Source organism: Triticum aestivum, chromosome 7B (genome assembly GCF_018294505.1).
Source record: "Triticum aestivum cultivar Chinese Spring chromosome 7B, IWGSC CS RefSeq v2.1, whole genome shotgun sequence".
Taxonomy (NCBI): domain Eukaryota; kingdom Viridiplantae; phylum Streptophyta; class Magnoliopsida; order Poales; family Poaceae; genus Triticum; species Triticum aestivum.
The window spans coordinates 318034534-318055814 of record NC_057813.1 but is presented as its reverse complement, the minus strand read 5'-3'; positions in this window follow the sequence as shown (position 1 = coordinate 318055814).

Here is a 21281-nt window from a genome sequence, read left to right as displayed (position 1 = left end):
TGGAGAAATCATCCATGAAAACCTCAACAATCTTTTCACAAAAATCAGAGAATATAGCAGTCATACATCTTTGAAAGGTAGCAAGTGCATTACATAAACCAAAAGGCATACGTCTATAAGCATAAGTACCAAAAGGACAAGTAAAGGTGGTTTTCTCTTGAGCAGTTTGTGAAACAGGTATTTGAGAGAAACAGAATATCCATCAGGAAAACAAAAGTGTGTGTGTGCTTAGATAGTCTTTCTAAGATTTGATCAATGAAAGGTAGAGGGTAATGATCTTTTCTAGTAGCTTTATTTAATTTTCTAAAGTCAATTACCATTCTATAGCCAATCACTATTCTTTGTGGAATAAGTTCATTTGTATCATTAGGAACAACATTATACCTCCTTTCTCAAGGACACAATGAACAAGACTTACCATCTACTATCAGCTATGGGATAGATTATACCTGCTTCCAGAAGTTTTAGTATTTCAGTTCTTACCACTTCATCCATCTTAAGATTCAATCATTGTTGGTGATCAACAACGGGTTTAGCATCAAGTTCCATATTAATCTTGTGCTGACAGAGAGTGGACTAATGCCCTTAAGACCATCAAGAGTATTTCCAATAACAGCATGGTGCTTCTCCAGAATTTTTAATAATCTATCTTCTTCATGTTCTGGAAGGTTAGCACTAATAATAACAGGATATATCTTTTTCTCATTAAGATAAGCATCTTTGAAAGTGTCAGGCAATTGCTTTAATTCAAACAGATGATCACCTTTAGGTGGAGGAGGACCTACTAGAGTTGCAATAGGAAAATTGTGTTTAAGGTGGTTGTTGTTGGAAGAAAATATTATCTATTTTATTTCTTTCATGCAAGTGCATATCATTTTCGTGGCCTAGCAAATATTGTTCTAGTGGATCAGTAGGAGGTACGACAATGGAAGCAAGACCATTAAATTCATGAGACACATCACCAAAATTAACACTGACCGTTTCTTTATAGCAATCTATCTTAGCATTGATAGTGTTCAAGAAAGGTCTACCAAAAATTATGGGACAAACGTCATCTTGAGGGGAACCAAGAACTAGAAAATCAGTAGGGTATTTTATTTTCCCACACAAGACTTCAACATGTCTAACTATCGCAAGTGGTGTGATGGTATGTCTATTAGCAAGTTTAATAGTAACATCTATGTCTTCTATTTCAGCGGGTGCTATATCATTCATAATTTCTTGGTATAAAGTAAAAGGGATGTCACTCTCACTAGCACCTAAATCACATAAACCATGATAGCAATGATCTCCTATTTTAACTGAGACGACAGGCATGCGAACAACAGGCTTGTTCTTATCTTTAGTATCGGGTTTGGCAATTCTAGCAGCTTCATCATAGAAGTAAATACCATGCCCATCAATATATTCAACCAAGAGATCTTTAACCATAGAAATACTAGGTTCTACTTTAATTAGTTCAGAGGGTCTAGGTGCTTTAATATTACTTTTGTTAACCACTGTTGACACCTTAGCATGTTCCTTTATCCTAACAGGGAAAGGTGGTTTTTCAATATAAGCAGTAGGCACAAGTGGATCAACATTATAAATGATAGTCTCATCTTTAGCTATAACCGGTTCTTCAGTTTCTTCTTTAATAGGGGATGATATTTAAACCACTTCTCCTTAAGCAGATCAACATGTGTAGGAAATGATTCACAAAAAGAGGCTACTATCTCAGAGTCAAGTCCATATTTAGTGCTAAACTTGTGAAAAGCATCAACATTCATAAAAGATTTAACACAATCAAACTCAAGCTTAATACCCGACTCTTTATGTTCGTCGTTCCCAATATTCGGAGTTGCATTTAATTCTTTCTAAAAGATCCCACCTGAATTCAATAGTCTTCTTCATAAAAGAACCAGTACAAGAGGTATCGAGCATGGATTGATCATCACGAGAAAGCCGAGCATAAAAATTCTGAATGATTATTTTCTCTCGAGAGCTCATGATTGGGGCATGAACATAACATTGACTTAAGCATCCCTAAGATAGAGTGATACTTTCTCCTTCAATAGACCAAAAATTATATATATAATTCCGATCACGATGAATTAGATGCATAGGATAAAGCTTTTGGTGAAATTCCAATTTCAATCGATTCCAGTTCCACGATCCAATATCATCGCATAGTCTATACCATGTCAATGCTTTTCCCTTCAAAGATAAAGGGAAAGCCTTCTTCTTAACTTCATCTCTAGGTAAACCTACAAGCTTAAATAATCCACAAATTTCATCCACATGTGTCAAATGCCTATCAGGATGTTCAGTTCCATCTCCTGCAGAAGAATTAGCTAGCAGTTGTTCTATCATACCCCAAGTGATGCGGAGCATCCCACGATCATCCCCATGGACATGTCTACATCTCCCACGACACCACTTGGACCCATGACAAGAGCTCGAGAAAAGGCTATCGAAGATAAGGTGAACTCGCTCCTCTTCGAACTCCCACTCCCTACTTATGAGACCTGGCTACTACCTCATGCAGAGACTGTATGTGTGATCAGGTGTTTGGAGGAGAGTCGCAGATCAGCTACACCCATGGGACAAGACGTGAGGGCACCAAGTTCAACGGACAAGAAGAAGGCCTGCTCGAAACTCCCAGGCTTCGGACGACCGACGCCGACCAGACGTCCGACGCCTGGAAGCTCCAAACGACCAGCCAAGTCCCAGCCTTCGCACTCTACAACGGTCAGACGACCGACGCCGACCGAACATCCGACACCTCCCAACGCCTGGACGGCCGACGCCTCTCCGGACGATCGGCACAACCTCTCTCGAGCCAAAACAGCGGACGACCGACCCCGACCGGACGACTGGCACTTGTTGTCCAGAACCAAAACATCGGACGCCCGACCGACACCGGATGCCCGAGCCCTCGTGAGCCTTTGAACCTCCGACGCTTGTGCGTCCGCCCGTGTGTGGGCCGAAGCCACTTACCCTTTCGTGCTCTTAGACTATATACAGACCTCTCCCACCTCCTAGCTAGGGTCAGCGTTGATTTAGCTCATTTGTGAGATAGAGCATCGCTCATCCATCCGGATCTACTCCATCGCGAGGGACCGACACCTCTTCAGAGAAGATCCTTGTTGGATTCAAGACCACCTTTCGGAGAAGACCATCTTCAAGACCTCCTCACGGAGAAGAACCGATTACCCTATGTATCGTCCCTTGTTGGATTTGGATCTTGTACCCTTTTGTGTTTCGATGATCTTGCGCATGTGTGACTTTAATCTTGTTGGTTGAGTGTTCTCTCGTGTTTTTCCATCGTTCCCCTCCTCGTGTTCTTTGTGTTCCTCATAGGGATCCGCTCCAAACGTGAAAGTTCAGCCTCTAGGGTTCTACCCTACATCACCAAGGAATTTCATAACTAATATTTTCAGTAGGTGCAGTTGTTTGAGGGGAAACTTTTTGTGTTTCTGGTCGAGGTGAAGATACCCCGAACAAACCCCTCAAAGGATTGTTTTCCATAGAAACAAGTGACAATAAATTCCAGCATGTAGTATAAGTTTTTCCTAACTGATTTCCACTGACCAAGAGGGCTTCACTCCTCGGCAACGGTGCCAAAATAGATTCTTGATGACCCACAAGTATAGGGGATCAATCCAGTCATCGATAAGTAATAATGCCGAACCCAACGAGGAACAGAAGGAAATGACAAGTGGTTTTCAGCAAGGTAATTTCTGCAAGCACTGAAATTGTCGGTTACAGGTCGTTTGATAGCAAGATAATTTGTAACAAGTAACAAGTAACAATAGTAACAATAAGTGCAGCAAGGTAGCCCAATCCTTTTGATGGCAAAGGACTGGCCGGTACGAGCTCAGATAATAAGTAAAACATTCTTGAGGGCACACGAGAATTTCATCTAGTCACTTTCATCATGTTGGTTTGATTCACGTTTGCTACTTTGATAATTTGATATTTGGGTGGACCAGTGCTTGGGTGCTGTTCTTACTTGAACAAACCTCCCACTTATGATTAACCCCCTCGCAAGCATCCGCAACTATGAAATAAGTATTAAGATAAAATCAAACCATAGCATTAAACATATGGATCCAAATCAGCCCCTTACGGAATACCGCATAAACTAGGTTTAAGCTTCTGTCACTCTAGGAACCGATCATCTAATAACTAATCCACAGTGCATTCCCTTAGGCCCAAAGATGGTAATGTGTCATGTAGTCGACATTCACATAACACCACTAAGGGAATCACAACATACATATCAACGAAATATCGCACGAATACCAAATTCACATGATTACTTGCAACATGACTTCTCTTGCGGCCTCAAGGACAAAGGCAAATACTCACAAATAATATTCATGCTCAAGATCAGAGGAGCATTAAATAGCATAATGGATCTGAACATATAATCTTCCACCAAATAAGCCATATAGCATCAACTACAAGATGTAATCAACACTACTAGTCACCCACATGTACCAACCTGAGGTTCCGGTACAAAGATTGAACACAAGAGATGAACTAGGGTTTGAGAGGAGATGATGTTGTTGAAGATGTTGATGGAGATTGGCCTCCCAAAGATGAGAGGGTTGTTGGTGATGACGATGGCTTCGATGTCCCCCTCCGGGAGGGAAGTTCCCCCGGCGGAATCGCTCCGCTGGAGGGCAAAAGTGCTCCTATCCAAGTTCCACCTAGAGATGGTGGTGGTCCATCTCGAAATTCCTCTTCTTCCTTTTTCTAGGTCAAAATACATTATGTACCAGAAGATGGGCACCAGAGGTGGCCTAGGTGGCCCACTTCCCACAAGGGTGCGCCTGGGGGGCCTGGCGCGGCCTAGTGTCTTGTGGGCACCTGGCAGCCCCCCTCTGGTTGTTCTTTTCTCCAATATTTATTATATATTCCAAAATAATTCTCTGTAAAATTTCAGCTCATTTGGAGATGTGCAGAATAGGTATCTCTGACATAGCTTTTTCAGGTCAAGAATTCCAGCTGCCGTTATTCTCCCTCTTTGTGTAAACCTTGCATATTATGAGAGAAAAGGCATTAGAATTACTCCATAAAGTATTATAAAGCATAAAAACATTATAAATAATAGTAGGAAAACATGATGCAAAATGGATGTATCAACTCTCCCAAGCTTAGACCTCACTTGCCCTCAAGCGAAAGCCTATATCGAAAATCATGTCCACATGTTTAGAGAGAGAGAGGTGTCGATAAAAACAAAATACGAACATAGTAGCATCATGCATATTATTATAACAACAACAAACTTTATCATAGAACATTATCATATAGCTTCTCATGAACAAGTAACAATTCATCACAACATCAAAGTAGAAAGCATAAACTTTATTGAAAACTAACAAACTATGTTCCCAGTCAACTTTGCAACTACAATTCATCATATTTTTAGGAAGGTTCTCGTATCGGAGCCTTTTGGCAAGTCCACATACTCAACCATCATTTAATCTTCTATGGTTTCTAACACTCACCACATATATATGAGCAAAAAATTTCAGCTGGACACATGGAAAGATAGGGGCTTATAGTTTCACCTCCCAACTTATTCACCTCAAGGGTGATGTCAACAATAATAACTCATGATCACTCATATTCAATTAGATATATGTGCCCAGATCTTTCCCCACCACATGATGCTTGCCAAAGAGAAAATAAAAAGGAATAGATTAAAATACTTTGACTCTTGCATAAGAAGTAAATACATAAAAGTAAAAGATAGGTCCTTCGCACAGGGAAGCAGAGGTTGTCATGCGCTTTTTTTTGTATGCACAATCTCTTAATGCAAAAAAAGTCACATTATATTGCCCCTTATGATAGCAACCTTTATTATGCAGTCCATCTCTTTTATTACTTTGCTATCACAAGTTCGTACAATGCTTATTTCCGCTTACACTAAAGGATCAAACACATTTAGGAGCAATTTTTATTGCCTTTTTGCACCAATGACAATTTACTTGAAGGATCTTACTCAATCCATAGGTAGGTATGGTGGACTCTCAGAACATTGATTTGGGTTTAAGGGTTTTGTATGCACAAGTAGTATCTCTACTTAGTGCGGATTTTTGGCTAGCAAAGATATTGGGGAAGCACCACATGTTGAAGGATCTATGAAATATAACTTCTATGTGAATATGAACAAACATAAATCATTACGTTGTCTTCCTTGTCCAACGTCGACAGTTTGGCATAAGATATTTTAATGGGTGCTCACAGTCATAAAAGATATCCAAGATAGTGTATTTGCATGTTAATCTTATCTCTCCTTATTAATTCTTTCATGAATTGCATCATTGACCAATGCTATCACTACAAAAAAATACACTTCCGTGATGATACATGTTTGTCACAGTAGGTCACATTTTCTGTCATGCATGTATATCCATGACGATTTTATGACAGAATCAAGATAGTCATACCTATGCTGCCGTAGAAGTGTTCCATGACATTACCAAAATTATCATCACGGAAGTGTCCACTTCCATGACGATAAATGCCGCGTCATGGAAGTGCTTTCATCAAGGGTGATCGACACGTGGCATCCACCGTAACGGCTCACCGTCAAGCTATCAGGTCCGGTTTTGGATCCGATAACCCGCTAATAGCCACGACCAATGCCCATTTTCCATGTGTAAAATTCTCATTGGCCGACGGAACCACGTGTCAGCTCCGCGTTGGTACAGGTGTCATTCATCCAATGGTCGAGATGCGCCTATTATATGTTGACACATGGATGGGCCCAAAAGTGGCCCATAAAGTTTAAATGGGTCGGCCCAACTAAAGGCCCACAAGATTTAGCAAGCCATAATGGGCCGGCCCAGCTAAAGGCCCACAAGATTTTGCAGACTATAATGGGCCAGCCCAGCTAAAGGCCCAACATTCTCAGTTAAGGCCCGTATGACTAGTGTGAAATTGGCCTATCAACGGCACATCCTAAACTTGTCATCATCGCGGCCCATGGTCACTTTTGGCCCGTTAACAGTCTGCAAAGTATTTGGGCCGAATTACGGCCTCGTGTATTTCCGACCAGTTAAAGGTCCTACTTCATTTGGGCCCATTTACAGGCCATTGAAACTTTCAGCCCATAAACGATCGTGAATGATTTGGGTCATATTCGGCCATGTCTGACATTCGGCCTGTTAGAGGCCCACTATAAATTTGGGCCACTTTCAGCCTCTTGTGATTTTCGGCCTGTTAATGTTGGACGAAATCCATGGGCCATATGTGGCTCAACGTCACATCGGGCCTATTGACGGCCCATATAAAAATGACACTAATCAAGCCCGACCAAACTTCTAGCCTGTTAAAGGCCCGTGTAGTAGGTTGTCGCATTTACGGCCCGTCCGAATTTCTGCTTGTGAATGATCCGCATTATAAATGGGCCACCATTTCGGCCTGCTAAGACCAGTGGGTTATTTGGCACAATCAGGGCCCCATCTTACTTTCGGCCTATTAAAGGCCCATGTTTTTTATGGGCTCGAGATATTTACACCTGTAAACGACCTATTGTTACTGAGGGCCCAAATTATATTTAGGCATGTTAAAGGCCCAATATGGGCATAGGCCTACCAGAAAGCATGAAAGTTTATGCTGATTTAGGCCCAGATAGTTTTAGTGGGCTACATGCAAATTTCGGCCCATAATCGTTTTTAGCCTAATTGGAATGGGCTCGACGAATGTTGGCATGTTGGGCTCCTACGAAGCTTTCGGCCGAATACATTACTAAGATAAACCTACACTATACAAAAATAGCATCGTAATTACCGCAACCTTTGGCAGCATCATAAATGTTGTATCACAACAAAATAAATTCCAACCATACAACAAAAGGCATGTTGGCATAAAGTTTACAGTCCTTGCAGATAAAAGCACCATCAGATGTATAGAAGCACAAATCATCTGACCTGAGTGCTAATGTTTCAGGGTGTTTAATCTGATGGAGCAGCACGATCTTCACCTTTTTTCCACCATTGCTCTTGAACAACGAAGCGAATGTCTGATAGTCTGGTTTCAAAACCATTCATATCTTGACAAAATTTGTGAACCACTATTCTTGTTTCCGAAATGACGTCCATTAGGTATTGGACTTGTGTGTGGAGCAGAGATATATCACTCTATCTAGCCGGAAGATTTTGTTCAGTAGGCGATTTGGACGAGATTACCTTGACAACCAACCTAGAATTACGCAGGAAGGTGCTTTTTGCACTGTTAGTGGAGAGACACTGACGCACTGTAGCAAGAGGTGACATTGTGCATGTGGTAGCCTCGTCACCTTCAGGTGGTTGTGGCTATTCAATCATTTGTTCCATAACTTGCTAAAAGTTTGAACTTGTAGATTAGTGTACCAGATAAGTTACTAATGAGACAAAAACAAAGAAAGTAGGTTACACGTTTATACATAACTTATTTTGGTGAACTATTGTAACACATTAGCATGTATTGTAGTGCCAACTACATAATAAAATCACTTTCGGAACATATGTCCATGTAGCATGCCTACTGTATTGTCCATTCCTCACATTCGTTGACATCTAAGGATAAAGAGACATGGTTTAAAGTAGGATGAACATAGTATGACATCATTCATATCATGGGCAAACATATATAAAACAAACAGGCTATTTTATCATTGTGTGCGCACGTGAACATCACAACTAGATTACAGATCAAGACCAAAAGAATATCCTTCATCTCTTTTAAACCATGTAAGGTGAAATGATACGTTAAGACAACTGTGTATAAAAGTGAACAGAGTAACTAACATTGGCTGCAAACCAAGCAGTTAAATGAACACATCACAGTACCAATCAGTTCAAAGGCAGGAGGAGTAAGGACTTACAACAACGGCTTGAACTGGTGTGCTCATGCCCTTCATCTTGCTGGTGTGGCAATCCTTGAAGATTTGCACTGCATTCGGTTCAGGTTCTTTTTGGTCCGCACGGGCTTTCCTATGTATTTGGAACAAGTCAATATAGATACGATAATATGGCATAGAAAAAAGAAGGAAGTAGCAGCTATTTACAAGAGCCACACAGTGTGCTATATAGCTACAAGATCCTGTTGTCTGTTGGAATTTCACTTTAGAATGGTTGGTCTTTTTCTTCAAACAGTTAGCCTAGAAGAAGATACACTTGTAAGGCACATACATAAATACAATTCAATATGTGGTCTGATCAAATACATATAGCCTACCTGATACTTTGGATCAGACCAGTGTTTAACGAGGGCTGTCCAGTCTTCATCTGTAATATATTCCACTGGAGATATTTGGGCCATTTCATTGTTAGCCTTGCCTTCAAAGTGAGATTTTCTAAGGTGGTACCGATACTGTCGCAGAGCAGACTGAAAAACATGAGTGCATGCTTGTTTAGTTGCATCATCTTTCGGATCCAACTTGAACCTCATCTGTTGAAAAAAGAATGTGAGTCTTATTAGGAGGAAGCTAGAAAGTATGGGACAGAGCAAGACAATATTACTAATTGCGATGAATAACATTACTTACGGATAAATGGTCAAGGAAGGTGTTAAACTGGTATTGTCTTTCTCATTCCTGTACTGGATCCACGTTGGGAGGATACGTGCATGACACCTAACGGCAATGGCTGCCTCTGATACTAACTTGGCTGACTCTGTAGCATCACGTGGCCTTTTAAACCTGCCTCAAAATGGATCTCCATTCTTCCTCCTTTAGATTTTGTTAATCTGTCAAGCATTATCCCTGATGTCTGTTTCCGCTTGCGCCGTGGTGCTAGTTCAACAACGAATATGGAAAGTGTTAGTGTACATCAAACTGTGAGAGTACATATAAAGGAGCATGCAACTGCAACTTGACTCGGTCAGGTACCGTCTTGGTGTTGATGCTCATGAGGTTCATCTGATCTTGCCAAGTCCTGTTGTGTCAGCAGTGCTTCGGAAGTAGTGTTAGGTGTGAAGGCAGCTTGGGAACTGGCCAGTTTCGGAGCAAACGAATGAGTAACTCGTTGAGATGCTGGTACAGTTGAAGCGGATGCTGCAGCTGGTGGAGCAGGTGATACTGTGTTTGTAGATTTAGCCGGTGGACTTGGACCTTCTACTACACTATAAGTACCGGCAGAATCTCGAGGGCAGATCCTTTTCCGTTTCACCCAACGAGTAACACCATTCCCTACTATATTATTTTCCTTGCTCTTTTTTGACTTTGCCATGTCAAGCCGTACCCACAACACAAAAGAATAAAATCGCTCTTCAGAACTCATTGATGCATGATACAGACAAGCAATACTTTGATGTAAGACAACCGTATGAGGATGGAATATGTAAGAAAAATAGGACGGCGTGACATATTCACAGCTACGATGTGTAAACTAAGCAGAAGGATTTCAAGAAAATAGAAGTAATGCAAGCTAGACACCATATGAAAGATGCAACCAATATTACTCTGCCAAGTTAAAAGGGTCTTGTCATAAGTGGCAATTCGAAAAATTAGAAGCAGTACAACATAGAAATCAATGCAAGATGCAACCACTATCAAACTGCCATGTTAAAAGCGTCCAATCATGAGTGACTGATGCGGGATACACAACAGCAGTACTTTGATGTAAGAACATGGTATGATAGATAGATGCAGTGTATTCTAGACACAGAAAGCCATGTCATATGCACATGTATAACGTATAAAGTCAGCAGGTGCAATTTAATCAAAATAGAAGAAATACAGGCTAGACAACATATGCAACATGAAACCAATTATCACACTGTCAACTTAGAGCAAGCACCTGCGATGGTGGAGTACGGGAGATGAGCTCATCATGTAGACTTGGGACTTCAACTTCATTAGCAGTAGCAGTGGCAAATCTAGAGAGTCTCTATTTGCGTCGGTGCGGAGGACCACCAACATCCCCTAACTTACTCTTTTCCTTCCTATTTTCTGATATTGCCTTATGAAGTCAAAACCACAAGAAGATGAATAAAATTAGCTCTGCATAACTGGTTGATGCATGATATAGACAAACACTACTTTGATGTAAGGCAAGCACAGGATAGGAGGATGGAATATATACAAAAAAACAGCATTGCATATTCACACGTACGATAGGAGGATGGAATATGTATGAAAAAACAGTAAGCAGAAGGCATTTCAACAAAATTAGAAGAAATGAAAGCTAGGCACCATATGAACATGCAACCAATATCACTCTATCAGGTAAAAAGTGTCTCGTCGTAAGTGCCATTTCAAGAAATTAGAAGCAGTACAAGCTAGAAGACAATGCAAGATGCAACCTACATCACAGTCCCAAGTTAAATGTGTCTTATGGGTAAGTGATCGTTGCAGGTATAAGTTGTAAGCTACGCAGATGCAATTCAACATAATCAGAAGCAATACAAACTAGACATCATACGGAAAACGCAACCACATATAACAGTTCCAAGTTAGAGCAAGCACCTGTGATGGTGGAGTAGGGGAGATGTGCTCATCATGTACACGTATGTTCTAGAAACAGGAACACGTGTCATATTCACAGGCATTATGTGTAAAGTAAGCAGATGCAATTCAACAAAGTTAGAAGCAATACAAGCTAGACATCATACGCAACATGCAACCACATATAATAGTGCCAAGTTAGAGCAAGCACCTGTGATGGTGGAGTAGGGGAGATGTGCTCATCATCTACACAGCTACGTTGACTGTCCAGCCTTGTGTTGTCTTGCGAATCTTGTTGGGAGGATGGCGGAGTAGAATCTGTAGAGACCCCCTGTTTGAGTTGCTCCGAAGGACCACCATCATCCACTGCCGGACTAATTTCCTTCAGCTGTAATGATTTTGCATTGTGAAGTCAAACCGATAAGAAAAAGGAATAAAATTCGCTCTTCAGAACTCATTCATGCATGATACTGACGAACACTACTCGGATGAAAGGCAAACACATGATGCGAGGATGGAATATGTATGAAAAACAGGATGGCGTGACATATTCACACCTATGATGTGGTAACTAAGCAGAAGGCATTTCAACAAATTAGAAGCACTGCAAGCTAGACACCATATGAAAGATGCAACCAATATCACTCTGCCAAGTTCAAACTGTATGGCGTTTCAACAAATTAGAAGCAGTACATGCTAGAAATCATATGCAAGACACAACCAATATCACAGTGGCGACTTAAAGGTGCCTTATCATAAGTGACTGATGCGGGATATGCAAGAACAGTAGTCTGATGTAAGAACATGGTGTGATCAGATATAGTATGTTCTAGAAACAGGAACACATGTCATATTCACAGGCATTATGTGTAAAGTAAGCAGATGCAATTCAACAAAGTTAGAAGCAATACAAGCTAGACATCATACGCAACATGCAACCACATATAATAGTGCCAAGTTAGAGCAAGCACCTGTGATGGTGGAGTAGGGGAGATGTGCTCATCATCTACACAGCTACGTTGACTGTCTAGCCTTGCGTTGTCTTGCGAATCTTGTTGGGAGGATGGCGGAGTAGAATCTGTAGAGAACCTCCATTTCAGTTGCTCGGAAGGACCACCATCATCCAATGCCTTGCCAATTTCCTTCAGCTTTATTGATTTTGCATTGTGAGGTCAAACCGACAAGAAAAAGGAATATAATTCGCTCTTCAGAACTCATTCATGCATGATACTGACGAACACTACTCTGATGAAAGGCAAAGTCATGATACGAGGATGGAATATGTACGAAAAACTGGACGGCTTGACATATTCACACCTATGATGTGGTAACTAAATAGAAGGCACTTCAACAAATTAGAAGCACTGCAAGCTAGACACCATATAGAAGGTGCAATCAATATCACTCTGCCAAGTTAAAACTGTCTCGTCATAGGTGGCATTCATCAGACTAGAAGCAATACTTGCTAGAAATCATATTCAAGACGCAAACCAATATCACACTGCCAACTTAAAGGTGTCCCATCATAAGTGACTGATGCAGGATACACAAGAAGAGTAGTTTCATGTAAGAACATGGTGTGATAGACAGATATAGTATGTACCAAAAACAAGAAAGCGTGTCATATTCACACGTATCATGTGTAAGCTAAGCATATGCAGTTTACACTAATTAGGAGAAATACAAGCTAGACACCATATGCAACATGCAACCAAATATCACACTGCCAAGTTAGAGCAATCACCTTGGATGGTGGAGTAGGGGAGCGGAGACTTGGACCTTGTAATGCACTAGCAGTACAAGGAGAATCGGTACAGATGCTCCATTTACGTTGCTGCAGAGGACCACCATCATCGCCTTCCTTACTCTTTTCCTTCCTCTTTCTTGATTTTGCCTTGTCAAGTCAAACCCACAAGAAACAGGAATAAAATTTTCTCTTCAGAACTCATTGATGCATGATACTGACGAACACTACTTTCATGTAAGGCAGCCGCATGATAGGAGGATGGAATATGTATGAAAAACAGGACGGCGTGACATATTGACATGTATGATGTATAAAGTGTAAACTAAGCACAAGGTGTTTGAACTTGTTAGAATCAATGCAAGCTAGAAACCATATGAAAGATGAAACCAATATCACTCTGCCAAATTAAAAGGGTGCCCTAACAAATGTATTTGACCAAATTAGAAGCAATACATGGCAACAGGCTAGAAATAATATGCAATATGCAACGAATAAAGGTGACTCATCGTAAGTGATTGATGCAGGATACAGAAGAGAGGTAGTTTCATGTAAGAACAAGGTTAACACATAGATGTAGTGTGTACCAAAAATAGGAAGGCATGTCATATTCACAGGTATAATGTGTAAACTAAGCAGATGCAATTTACCCTAATTAGAAGCATTACAAGCTAGACACCGTATGCAACATGCAACCACATATCACACTGCGAAGTTAGAGCAAGCACCTGTGATGGTGGTGTAGGGGAAGTGCGGTCTTCAAGTACAGAGCTACGTTCAATATCTTCATTTAGGCTTGCTGTTTCTTGAGAATCATGTGGAGAGGATGAAACTGCATTCTTTATAAGAGTAGCGCGTCTCATACTAACCCACGGGCGTGACTGTCTCATCATAAGCGATAGATGCAGGATACACAAGAACAGTAGTTTGATGTAAGAACATGGTGTGATAGGCAGATGTAGTATGTACCAAAAACAGGAAGGCGTGTCATATTCACATGTATAATGTGTAAGCTAAGGAGATGCAATTTAACAAATTAGGAGCAATACAAGCTAGGCACCATATGCAACATGCAACCAGATATCACACTGCCATGTTAGAGCAAGCACCTTGGGTTGTGGAGTAGGGGAGATGAGATTTGGAACTTGCACTGCAGTACGAGTAGCAGGAGAATCTGCAGAGATCATCTGTTTCGGTTGCTCCAGAGGACCACCATCATTCCGTGCCTTCGTCCTTTCAGATTTTGCCTTGTCAAGTAAACACACAAGAAAAAGGAATGAAATTCGCACTTCCAAATTCGTTGATGCATGATACTGACGAACACAACTTTTATGTATGGCAACCACATTGTAGGAGGATGGAATATGTATGAAAAACGCTAAGCAGAAGGCATTTCAACAAATTGGAAGCAATGCAATCTAGACACCATATGAAAGATCCAACCAAAATCACTCTACCAAGTTAGATGTGTCTCATTATAAGTGGCACTTCAACAAATTAGAGGCAATACATGTTTGAAATGATATGCAAGATGCAACCAATATTACACTGTCAACTTGAAGGTGTATCGTCAGAAGTGATTGATGAGGGATACACAAGAAAAGTAGTTTGATGTAAGAACATGGTTAATAGAAAGACGTAGTATGTACCAAAAACAGGAAGGCATGTCATATTCACAGGTATAATGTGTTAACTAAGCAGATGCAATTTACCCTAATTAGAAGCATTACAAGGTAGACACCATATGCAACATGCAACCACATATCACACTGCCAAGTAAGAGCAAGCACCTGCGATGGTGGTGTGGGGGAATTGCGGTCATCAACTAGAGAGCTACGTTGACTATCTTCATTTAGCCTTGCTGTTTCTTGAGAATCATGTGGGGAGGATGACACTGCACTCTTTAAACGAGTAGGGCGTCTCACAGTAACCCACTGGGGTGACTGTCTCATCATAAGTGATTGATGAGGGATACAAAAGAGCATTAGTTTGATGTACGAACATGGTTAATAGACATATGCAGTATTATCAAAAACAGGAAGGCATTTTATTATCAAAGGTATCATGTGTAAAGTAAGTAGATGCAATTTAACCAAATTGGAAGCAATACAAGATAGACACCATATGCAACATGAAACCACATTTGACAGCGCGAAATTAAAGCATGCACCTGGGATGGTTGTGTGTGGCAATTGAGATCATCAAATACAGAGCTACGTTTACTGTCTCCATCTGCTGACACTGCACCCTTTTGAGCGCTGAAACGCTTAGTGCTTATCTTCAAATTACACTGGAGCGACTTCTGTCTTTTCTTTTTGTATTCATCAACACTGCGTTAGAGTCTAAAAAACCCATGCATAAAAAACAATAGTGTGAGTATGGCTCAAGTGTGTGCACACGTAGTACAGTGTAAAGGTAGCAGATAGCATGTCGGTGAGAAATAAATGACGGGAGACATATGATAGCTCTACAACATGCATGTCACACGAAATTACTACATGATTCTATGAAAATAATAGTCAACTGAAAACAAATAGGTCAGTACATTTTTTCTGCACCGTCCGATGTACAAAGAACGGGCAGATCACCTTCATCTACCTCCAGCCAGTTAGTGTTACGATCTTGCTCGAAACGCCAGCAACCACCGACCCAGTCCCCTGCCTCCATCGTCCCCTCGACCTCACCGCACTGCCGTGCTTGGCACCACCCCCGGCCATCGCTTCAAGCCCCACCAACCTACATATCGGGTGCAAGCAGCTCCTGCACCGCACACCCTATGATAGACACCGATGCGCCGCTTCCCCGGTGAACATGCGGATTGGGTGCTCTGCATGCCTAAGCGGGTGCTGCTTCTTTTAGTTGTGGTTCGACTAACCCTGAATTGAAATCCAGGCAGGCTACTGACCTCTAGCAAAGGTGAAATAGTAAATGGGAGGAAACCTTGTGCATTTAGTATCACGAAGAAGATGAAGTAAGAAGGGCTCAACTAGTTTCTTTCATGGGATGAATACGGTGTGAGCAGAGACGTAAGATTTGCACGAATAAGGGAAGAGCAGTACCTCTTTCTGCTGGCAGTGATGTGTCCTCCTTCTGTTTTTCCAACGATCTTCTTGTGGTTCACTAGAAACGAGAAGTTGTGGAGGACGGTGGAGCCTTGGGCGAACCCATTGCCAAGTTGTTGAGTGTGGTGCGGTGGCCGTCTATCGGCGGCGAGGAACCAGATCCGAGGCGGCGAACGACGGCGTAGCGGGAACAACTCCGGTGCAGTGGATGGTTGCGACAATGGACCGGCAGTGGTGAGACGCAAGATGGCGTGGTCGAAGTGGTTCTGGTATGGCACACATCGGCGTCGGTGTCGTGGAGGCAGCTTTGCCTCAGCTTCAGCTGCTAAGTCCTTGAGGGTGTTGCGGTTGCGGTTGCATTGGACGACGACGTCGGGGTACTGGCTCCAGCATGATGGAGGAGGGCGGCAGTGGACTGGGCGCTATGGGGTGGAGGACAGAGGAGGCTGAGGTTTTGTGGCTGGTGGAGAGGGCATTTTGGCGCCCACGGAGTATGAATGGGGAAATGGAGGGAGGGGGAACTAAGGGGGAACAATGTTTCGGTTTGGGACGCGCTTGTTTGAAATTTGGGGAAACTTACAAACTTTGCTCCCATCTAAAATTTCGGACATATTGCGGGTTGGCGGTAGGACAGTAATCTCAGGTGTCCCAAATGGTGGGCTGGATAGATTTCGGCCGAGCGCATGGGTGTTTAGGTGCCCACGGCGTATGAATGTTCTCGGAGGCGGTTGAGACTGGCGTCTTGGTGAAGTTACAAACCTACCCCGGTTTAGACCTTTGGACATTGGACCGATAGGCTACACGGGCCAGAGTCAGGACAGTAATTTCCTACCACCAAACATTAGTCTCGCGCGGTTTCGGGTGACCAGAGGCTTATTTGGCGCTTCGTTCAATATTTGGGAGCAGAAGCATTAACGTTTTCGGTTCTCTTGAATTGAACTTTCAGGATTTGTCAAACTTCACAAATCTTTACTCTTGAAAATCCTAAAGCTACGATTATTTTGGAATGGAGGGGGTACATTTGAATATACATTGTACACGAGTATATATTAAAAAATATGCAACTTACCTCAGTTCATGCATGGTTCCAGATATAATCTCCTTGGTTGCAAAAAAAAGTTAGACATGCGTATGAATATATAGCATGTTCAAACGCACAACAAAGATTGATGCCCCCTTTTAGATCTGATTTACAAATGCCATTATCTCGGGTTCAAATAGATGAATGCACTTCCTATGAATTCGAATCTTCGAAACCCCCTTTATGTTGAATTCAACATGTATTCTATTTCGTAGCTAGCAATTTGGAATGTATCCATGCAAGTGACAAATGTATAAAGTGCTTCACACTAACAACATGGAGTGCACTAATTAATGTTTATATATGAATTGCAAAAGCAATCCATTGCCTGTATTTCAAACCGCTCTCACTCTATGGATCGATAATATGAAATAAACACATGCACATGCTAGAATTCAATAGAGTATGGGTGTCTGATAGACCGATTTTCGTCCATACGCAATTTGCAAAATTCATGATCTCATCCAAAAATAATAATGCCATTTATGTTTTAATTTAATGCGTAGAACCGCCTTTTACACGTAGATGCACTATGCCTCGGCCCGTTCTCACAAACACGCTATATATCTTTCTATCTAATGCATCAGTGCACACACTTTATATGCATCGGCATTTCTCTTTCACGCATGCTCACAATCTCTCCCGGGGTGTCGGGGTGTCTCACGCACACGCTCTCTCTATATCTCTCTCTCTTTCTGACTACTATGTACCACTCTTTTCACTAATCTTAGTTGGAAAACACTATTTCTCTCACATGCATATATACACACACACGGTCTCTACTAGCCCTCTATACGCACATATATGTGCATACGTGTCTCCCGCATGCACATTGTCTTTAGGCCTATCTCGCACACATTGCCCCCACCCCCATCCCCCCCCCCACAAACACACCTCTCTCTTAGTAGTTGGCAGATATGATTCCATCAGATCATTCGGTAGGATATCCCTGATTGTTAGGCTGGATGGTAATACGAGGCAAAGTTTTACCCTAGTTCGGACCCTTGCAGTTGAGGAAAAAGCCTACTCTTGGTACTGTATATTAGTGATAGGGGTGTGTACAAAGTACACGTGAATACCAGGCATTGTGCGTGTGTGTATACTATCGACGAACTAGCCCCCAAGCTTCTATAACATACTCGGGGCCTAGGGTTACAAATCATATATAGTCGGCTTATCACCAGTGGGGATAGAGTCCTCCACGACTCTGGTAGCTTCGTGTTGTACGCCGAGTCCTCCACATGGGTCTTCGTATAACGCGTCTCGGTCCAACCTATGTGGCGCAGGATGGAACCGACCCATGAGTCCTCATGTTGACCCGCCAAAACTAGAAATGATGTGCCCACCACACCACACATGCAATCGGCCACTAAGAAAATGAGCATATACAATAGTACAATGTTATACATGAAAGTTAATTGCATGGTGCATCCAAAAATATTTGTTCTGCATTGTGAATGTTTATATATTCTCCTAAAATATTAGTCACGGGAAAGAGAAACGAAGGGCATATCTCTCCTTGTCTCCACCGGACACCCCCTCTTTCTACACCACTTTCACGTACGCACACAAACTATCTCTCGGCCCTCTAAAAGTATGCATGCCCACGACACATTCACGCGTGACGGTCACTGTATTTCAAGCTAAAGCACTATACGGTCACTGGACTTCAGAATATGCTCATTACGGTCACCGTATACATTCTCGTGGTGATCATACGGTATCTAGCTCACGATACGTCTCCGTATTTTCTTGATGACACTGACGGACTTTGCATTTGATGCGTGCTCCGTATTTTGTTGACGACACTTATGGTAATTGTATTTGAAGCGAAAGCACGATATTGTCACTGGAATTCAGAATAAGCTCATCACGGTCACCACATACATTTTGTGGTGCTAACCAACCTGTGGTTGGATGGTTAGGAGGACAGTGGTTTCTCGAGCCCACCAGGGTTAAAGTCTTGGTGCTCGCATTTACCCTGGGTTAATTTCAGTACTTTCCGGCGATGTGCGTTCAGTGGGAGGAGAAGTTCCACTCGACTACGAGGCGCCTATGGTGACTTCGTAAAATCTCAAGATCATATGCTGGCTCACTCTCTCGAAGGTGCTCATAGGGGAAGGTGCTTATAGCGGTGAGTTCTTGCGAGTTTATATGAGCCCTTGCGTCTGTACCGTGTTAAAAAAATACATGTCATGATTATACGGTCACTAGGTCACCCGTACAACTTCGTATTTTGTTGTTGACACAATCAATTGACCAGTGAAACGTTCCACATGGCGCAACTAGTGTTGCACCATCGGGGCGTGTAACCGTGGGGCCCACCTATCAGCGCGTATATGAAAGAAATAAATGGTAGTTTGAGTCTGTCTATGTTAATAATATACATTTTAGGGTGATCATACGGTCACTGGCTCACCATACAGCTCCGTAATTTGTTGATGACATAATCAACTGACCAGTCAAATAGTCCACATTCAGCAGCGCACATTACCATAGGGCCCACCCGTCAGCGCGTATATGAAGGACGGAAATGGCAATAAATTAGTGGTCGATGGGGATTCAAAGTCATGAGACCTCTGGTTGGCAGTTGCCGGCGGTGGGGGCGCGGTGATTGGCCGGTGGCGTGGGGATCGCCAGAGAAAAAACTCGGCATGGGGGAGGGGGGCTAGAGGGATGGCCGGGGCGGCGGCGGACCGGTGGTGGGGAGTGGTTTCGGGGCGGGCGGGGCGGTGTGGCGGCAGGGGCCGGCGGTTCGGCCAGTGGTGGCTGGCGGCTCAGGGGGGTGGAGGTTGAAGATAAACTGCAAGCCCTTGATTTCGTATCCAATGGCTGGAAAATCTACTGACCAGAGATGAAAAAGTCAGTTGACTGATGAAAAAGTGATAAACTGCACGCACACAACACTCGCACGAACACACACACGCATGCAGGCATGCAACACTGACACATACACATAACGAACACACGCACACATGCAGGCGTGCAACACTGACACATACACATGCACTCACGAACACATGCACGTATGCACACATGCATGCAACACTAAACATACACATGCATGCACGCAACACTCGCATGCCTGCATGCACACAACACACGACACAAGACACACGCTCAACCTATACGTGCATGCACCCCTTGTTAAGGACGTGGATTGTTACTATTATTAATCAATTTATCTGTGATAAGCAAAACATTTGATGTTTGCAGCGGTCTTTATGAAATCACAACGTATCGAAGGGCCTATCACGGATATATAGGAAATTTTAAAATTCTTTTACATTATATAGTAGGCTTATCTACATGAAATAGATGACATCCACACTCAATGAAACAATAATGGTTTATGAAATGTCGCCGGCTTCTGACTGCCCTAGGCCCACCAAAAGTCCTCTGCCCGTGCGCTGCCTGCGTTGGGTCACTAACATGTAGGCCATGTACCCAAAGAGCCCCACACGTCAGTGCAATACCGGGTGCGGTGTCGTATGTCAGAGTCGAGGGCGCCACTCGTTGCATGCCCGACTTAACACGCCTCCTTGCCGCATTCATACGCCTCCATGAAACCCGCCCGTGTGGAAGCCGAGAAACCCACTCTGGACACACGTCCGATCATGATCGGGCCGGCATGAAAAGCAACGCCGGCTGAGCTCCTCCCGTCCACCGTCTATTTAATGTCCTATTTAAACGAGGCCAAACGCCGGCCAAGAATCGCATACCTCCGCTGCTCCCCTATCTCCTCCTTCACCATTTTGTCCACTCTTACAATGGCTTACGAAGAGTAGTTATCCCGCATCCAATATGGCTAGGTGGCCCACCGAGCCTGCCGGATACGAGTTATGCAGCTCGCTGATCCACCTCCCTTCCCTCGCCCGACGGAGCCAGTTGCCGCCCCAAGCCGGCGCGCAGTTCAGCAACTCACCGCTCTAGGCCAGCTCGACGAGGAGCGGCGCACGGGCGTCGTTG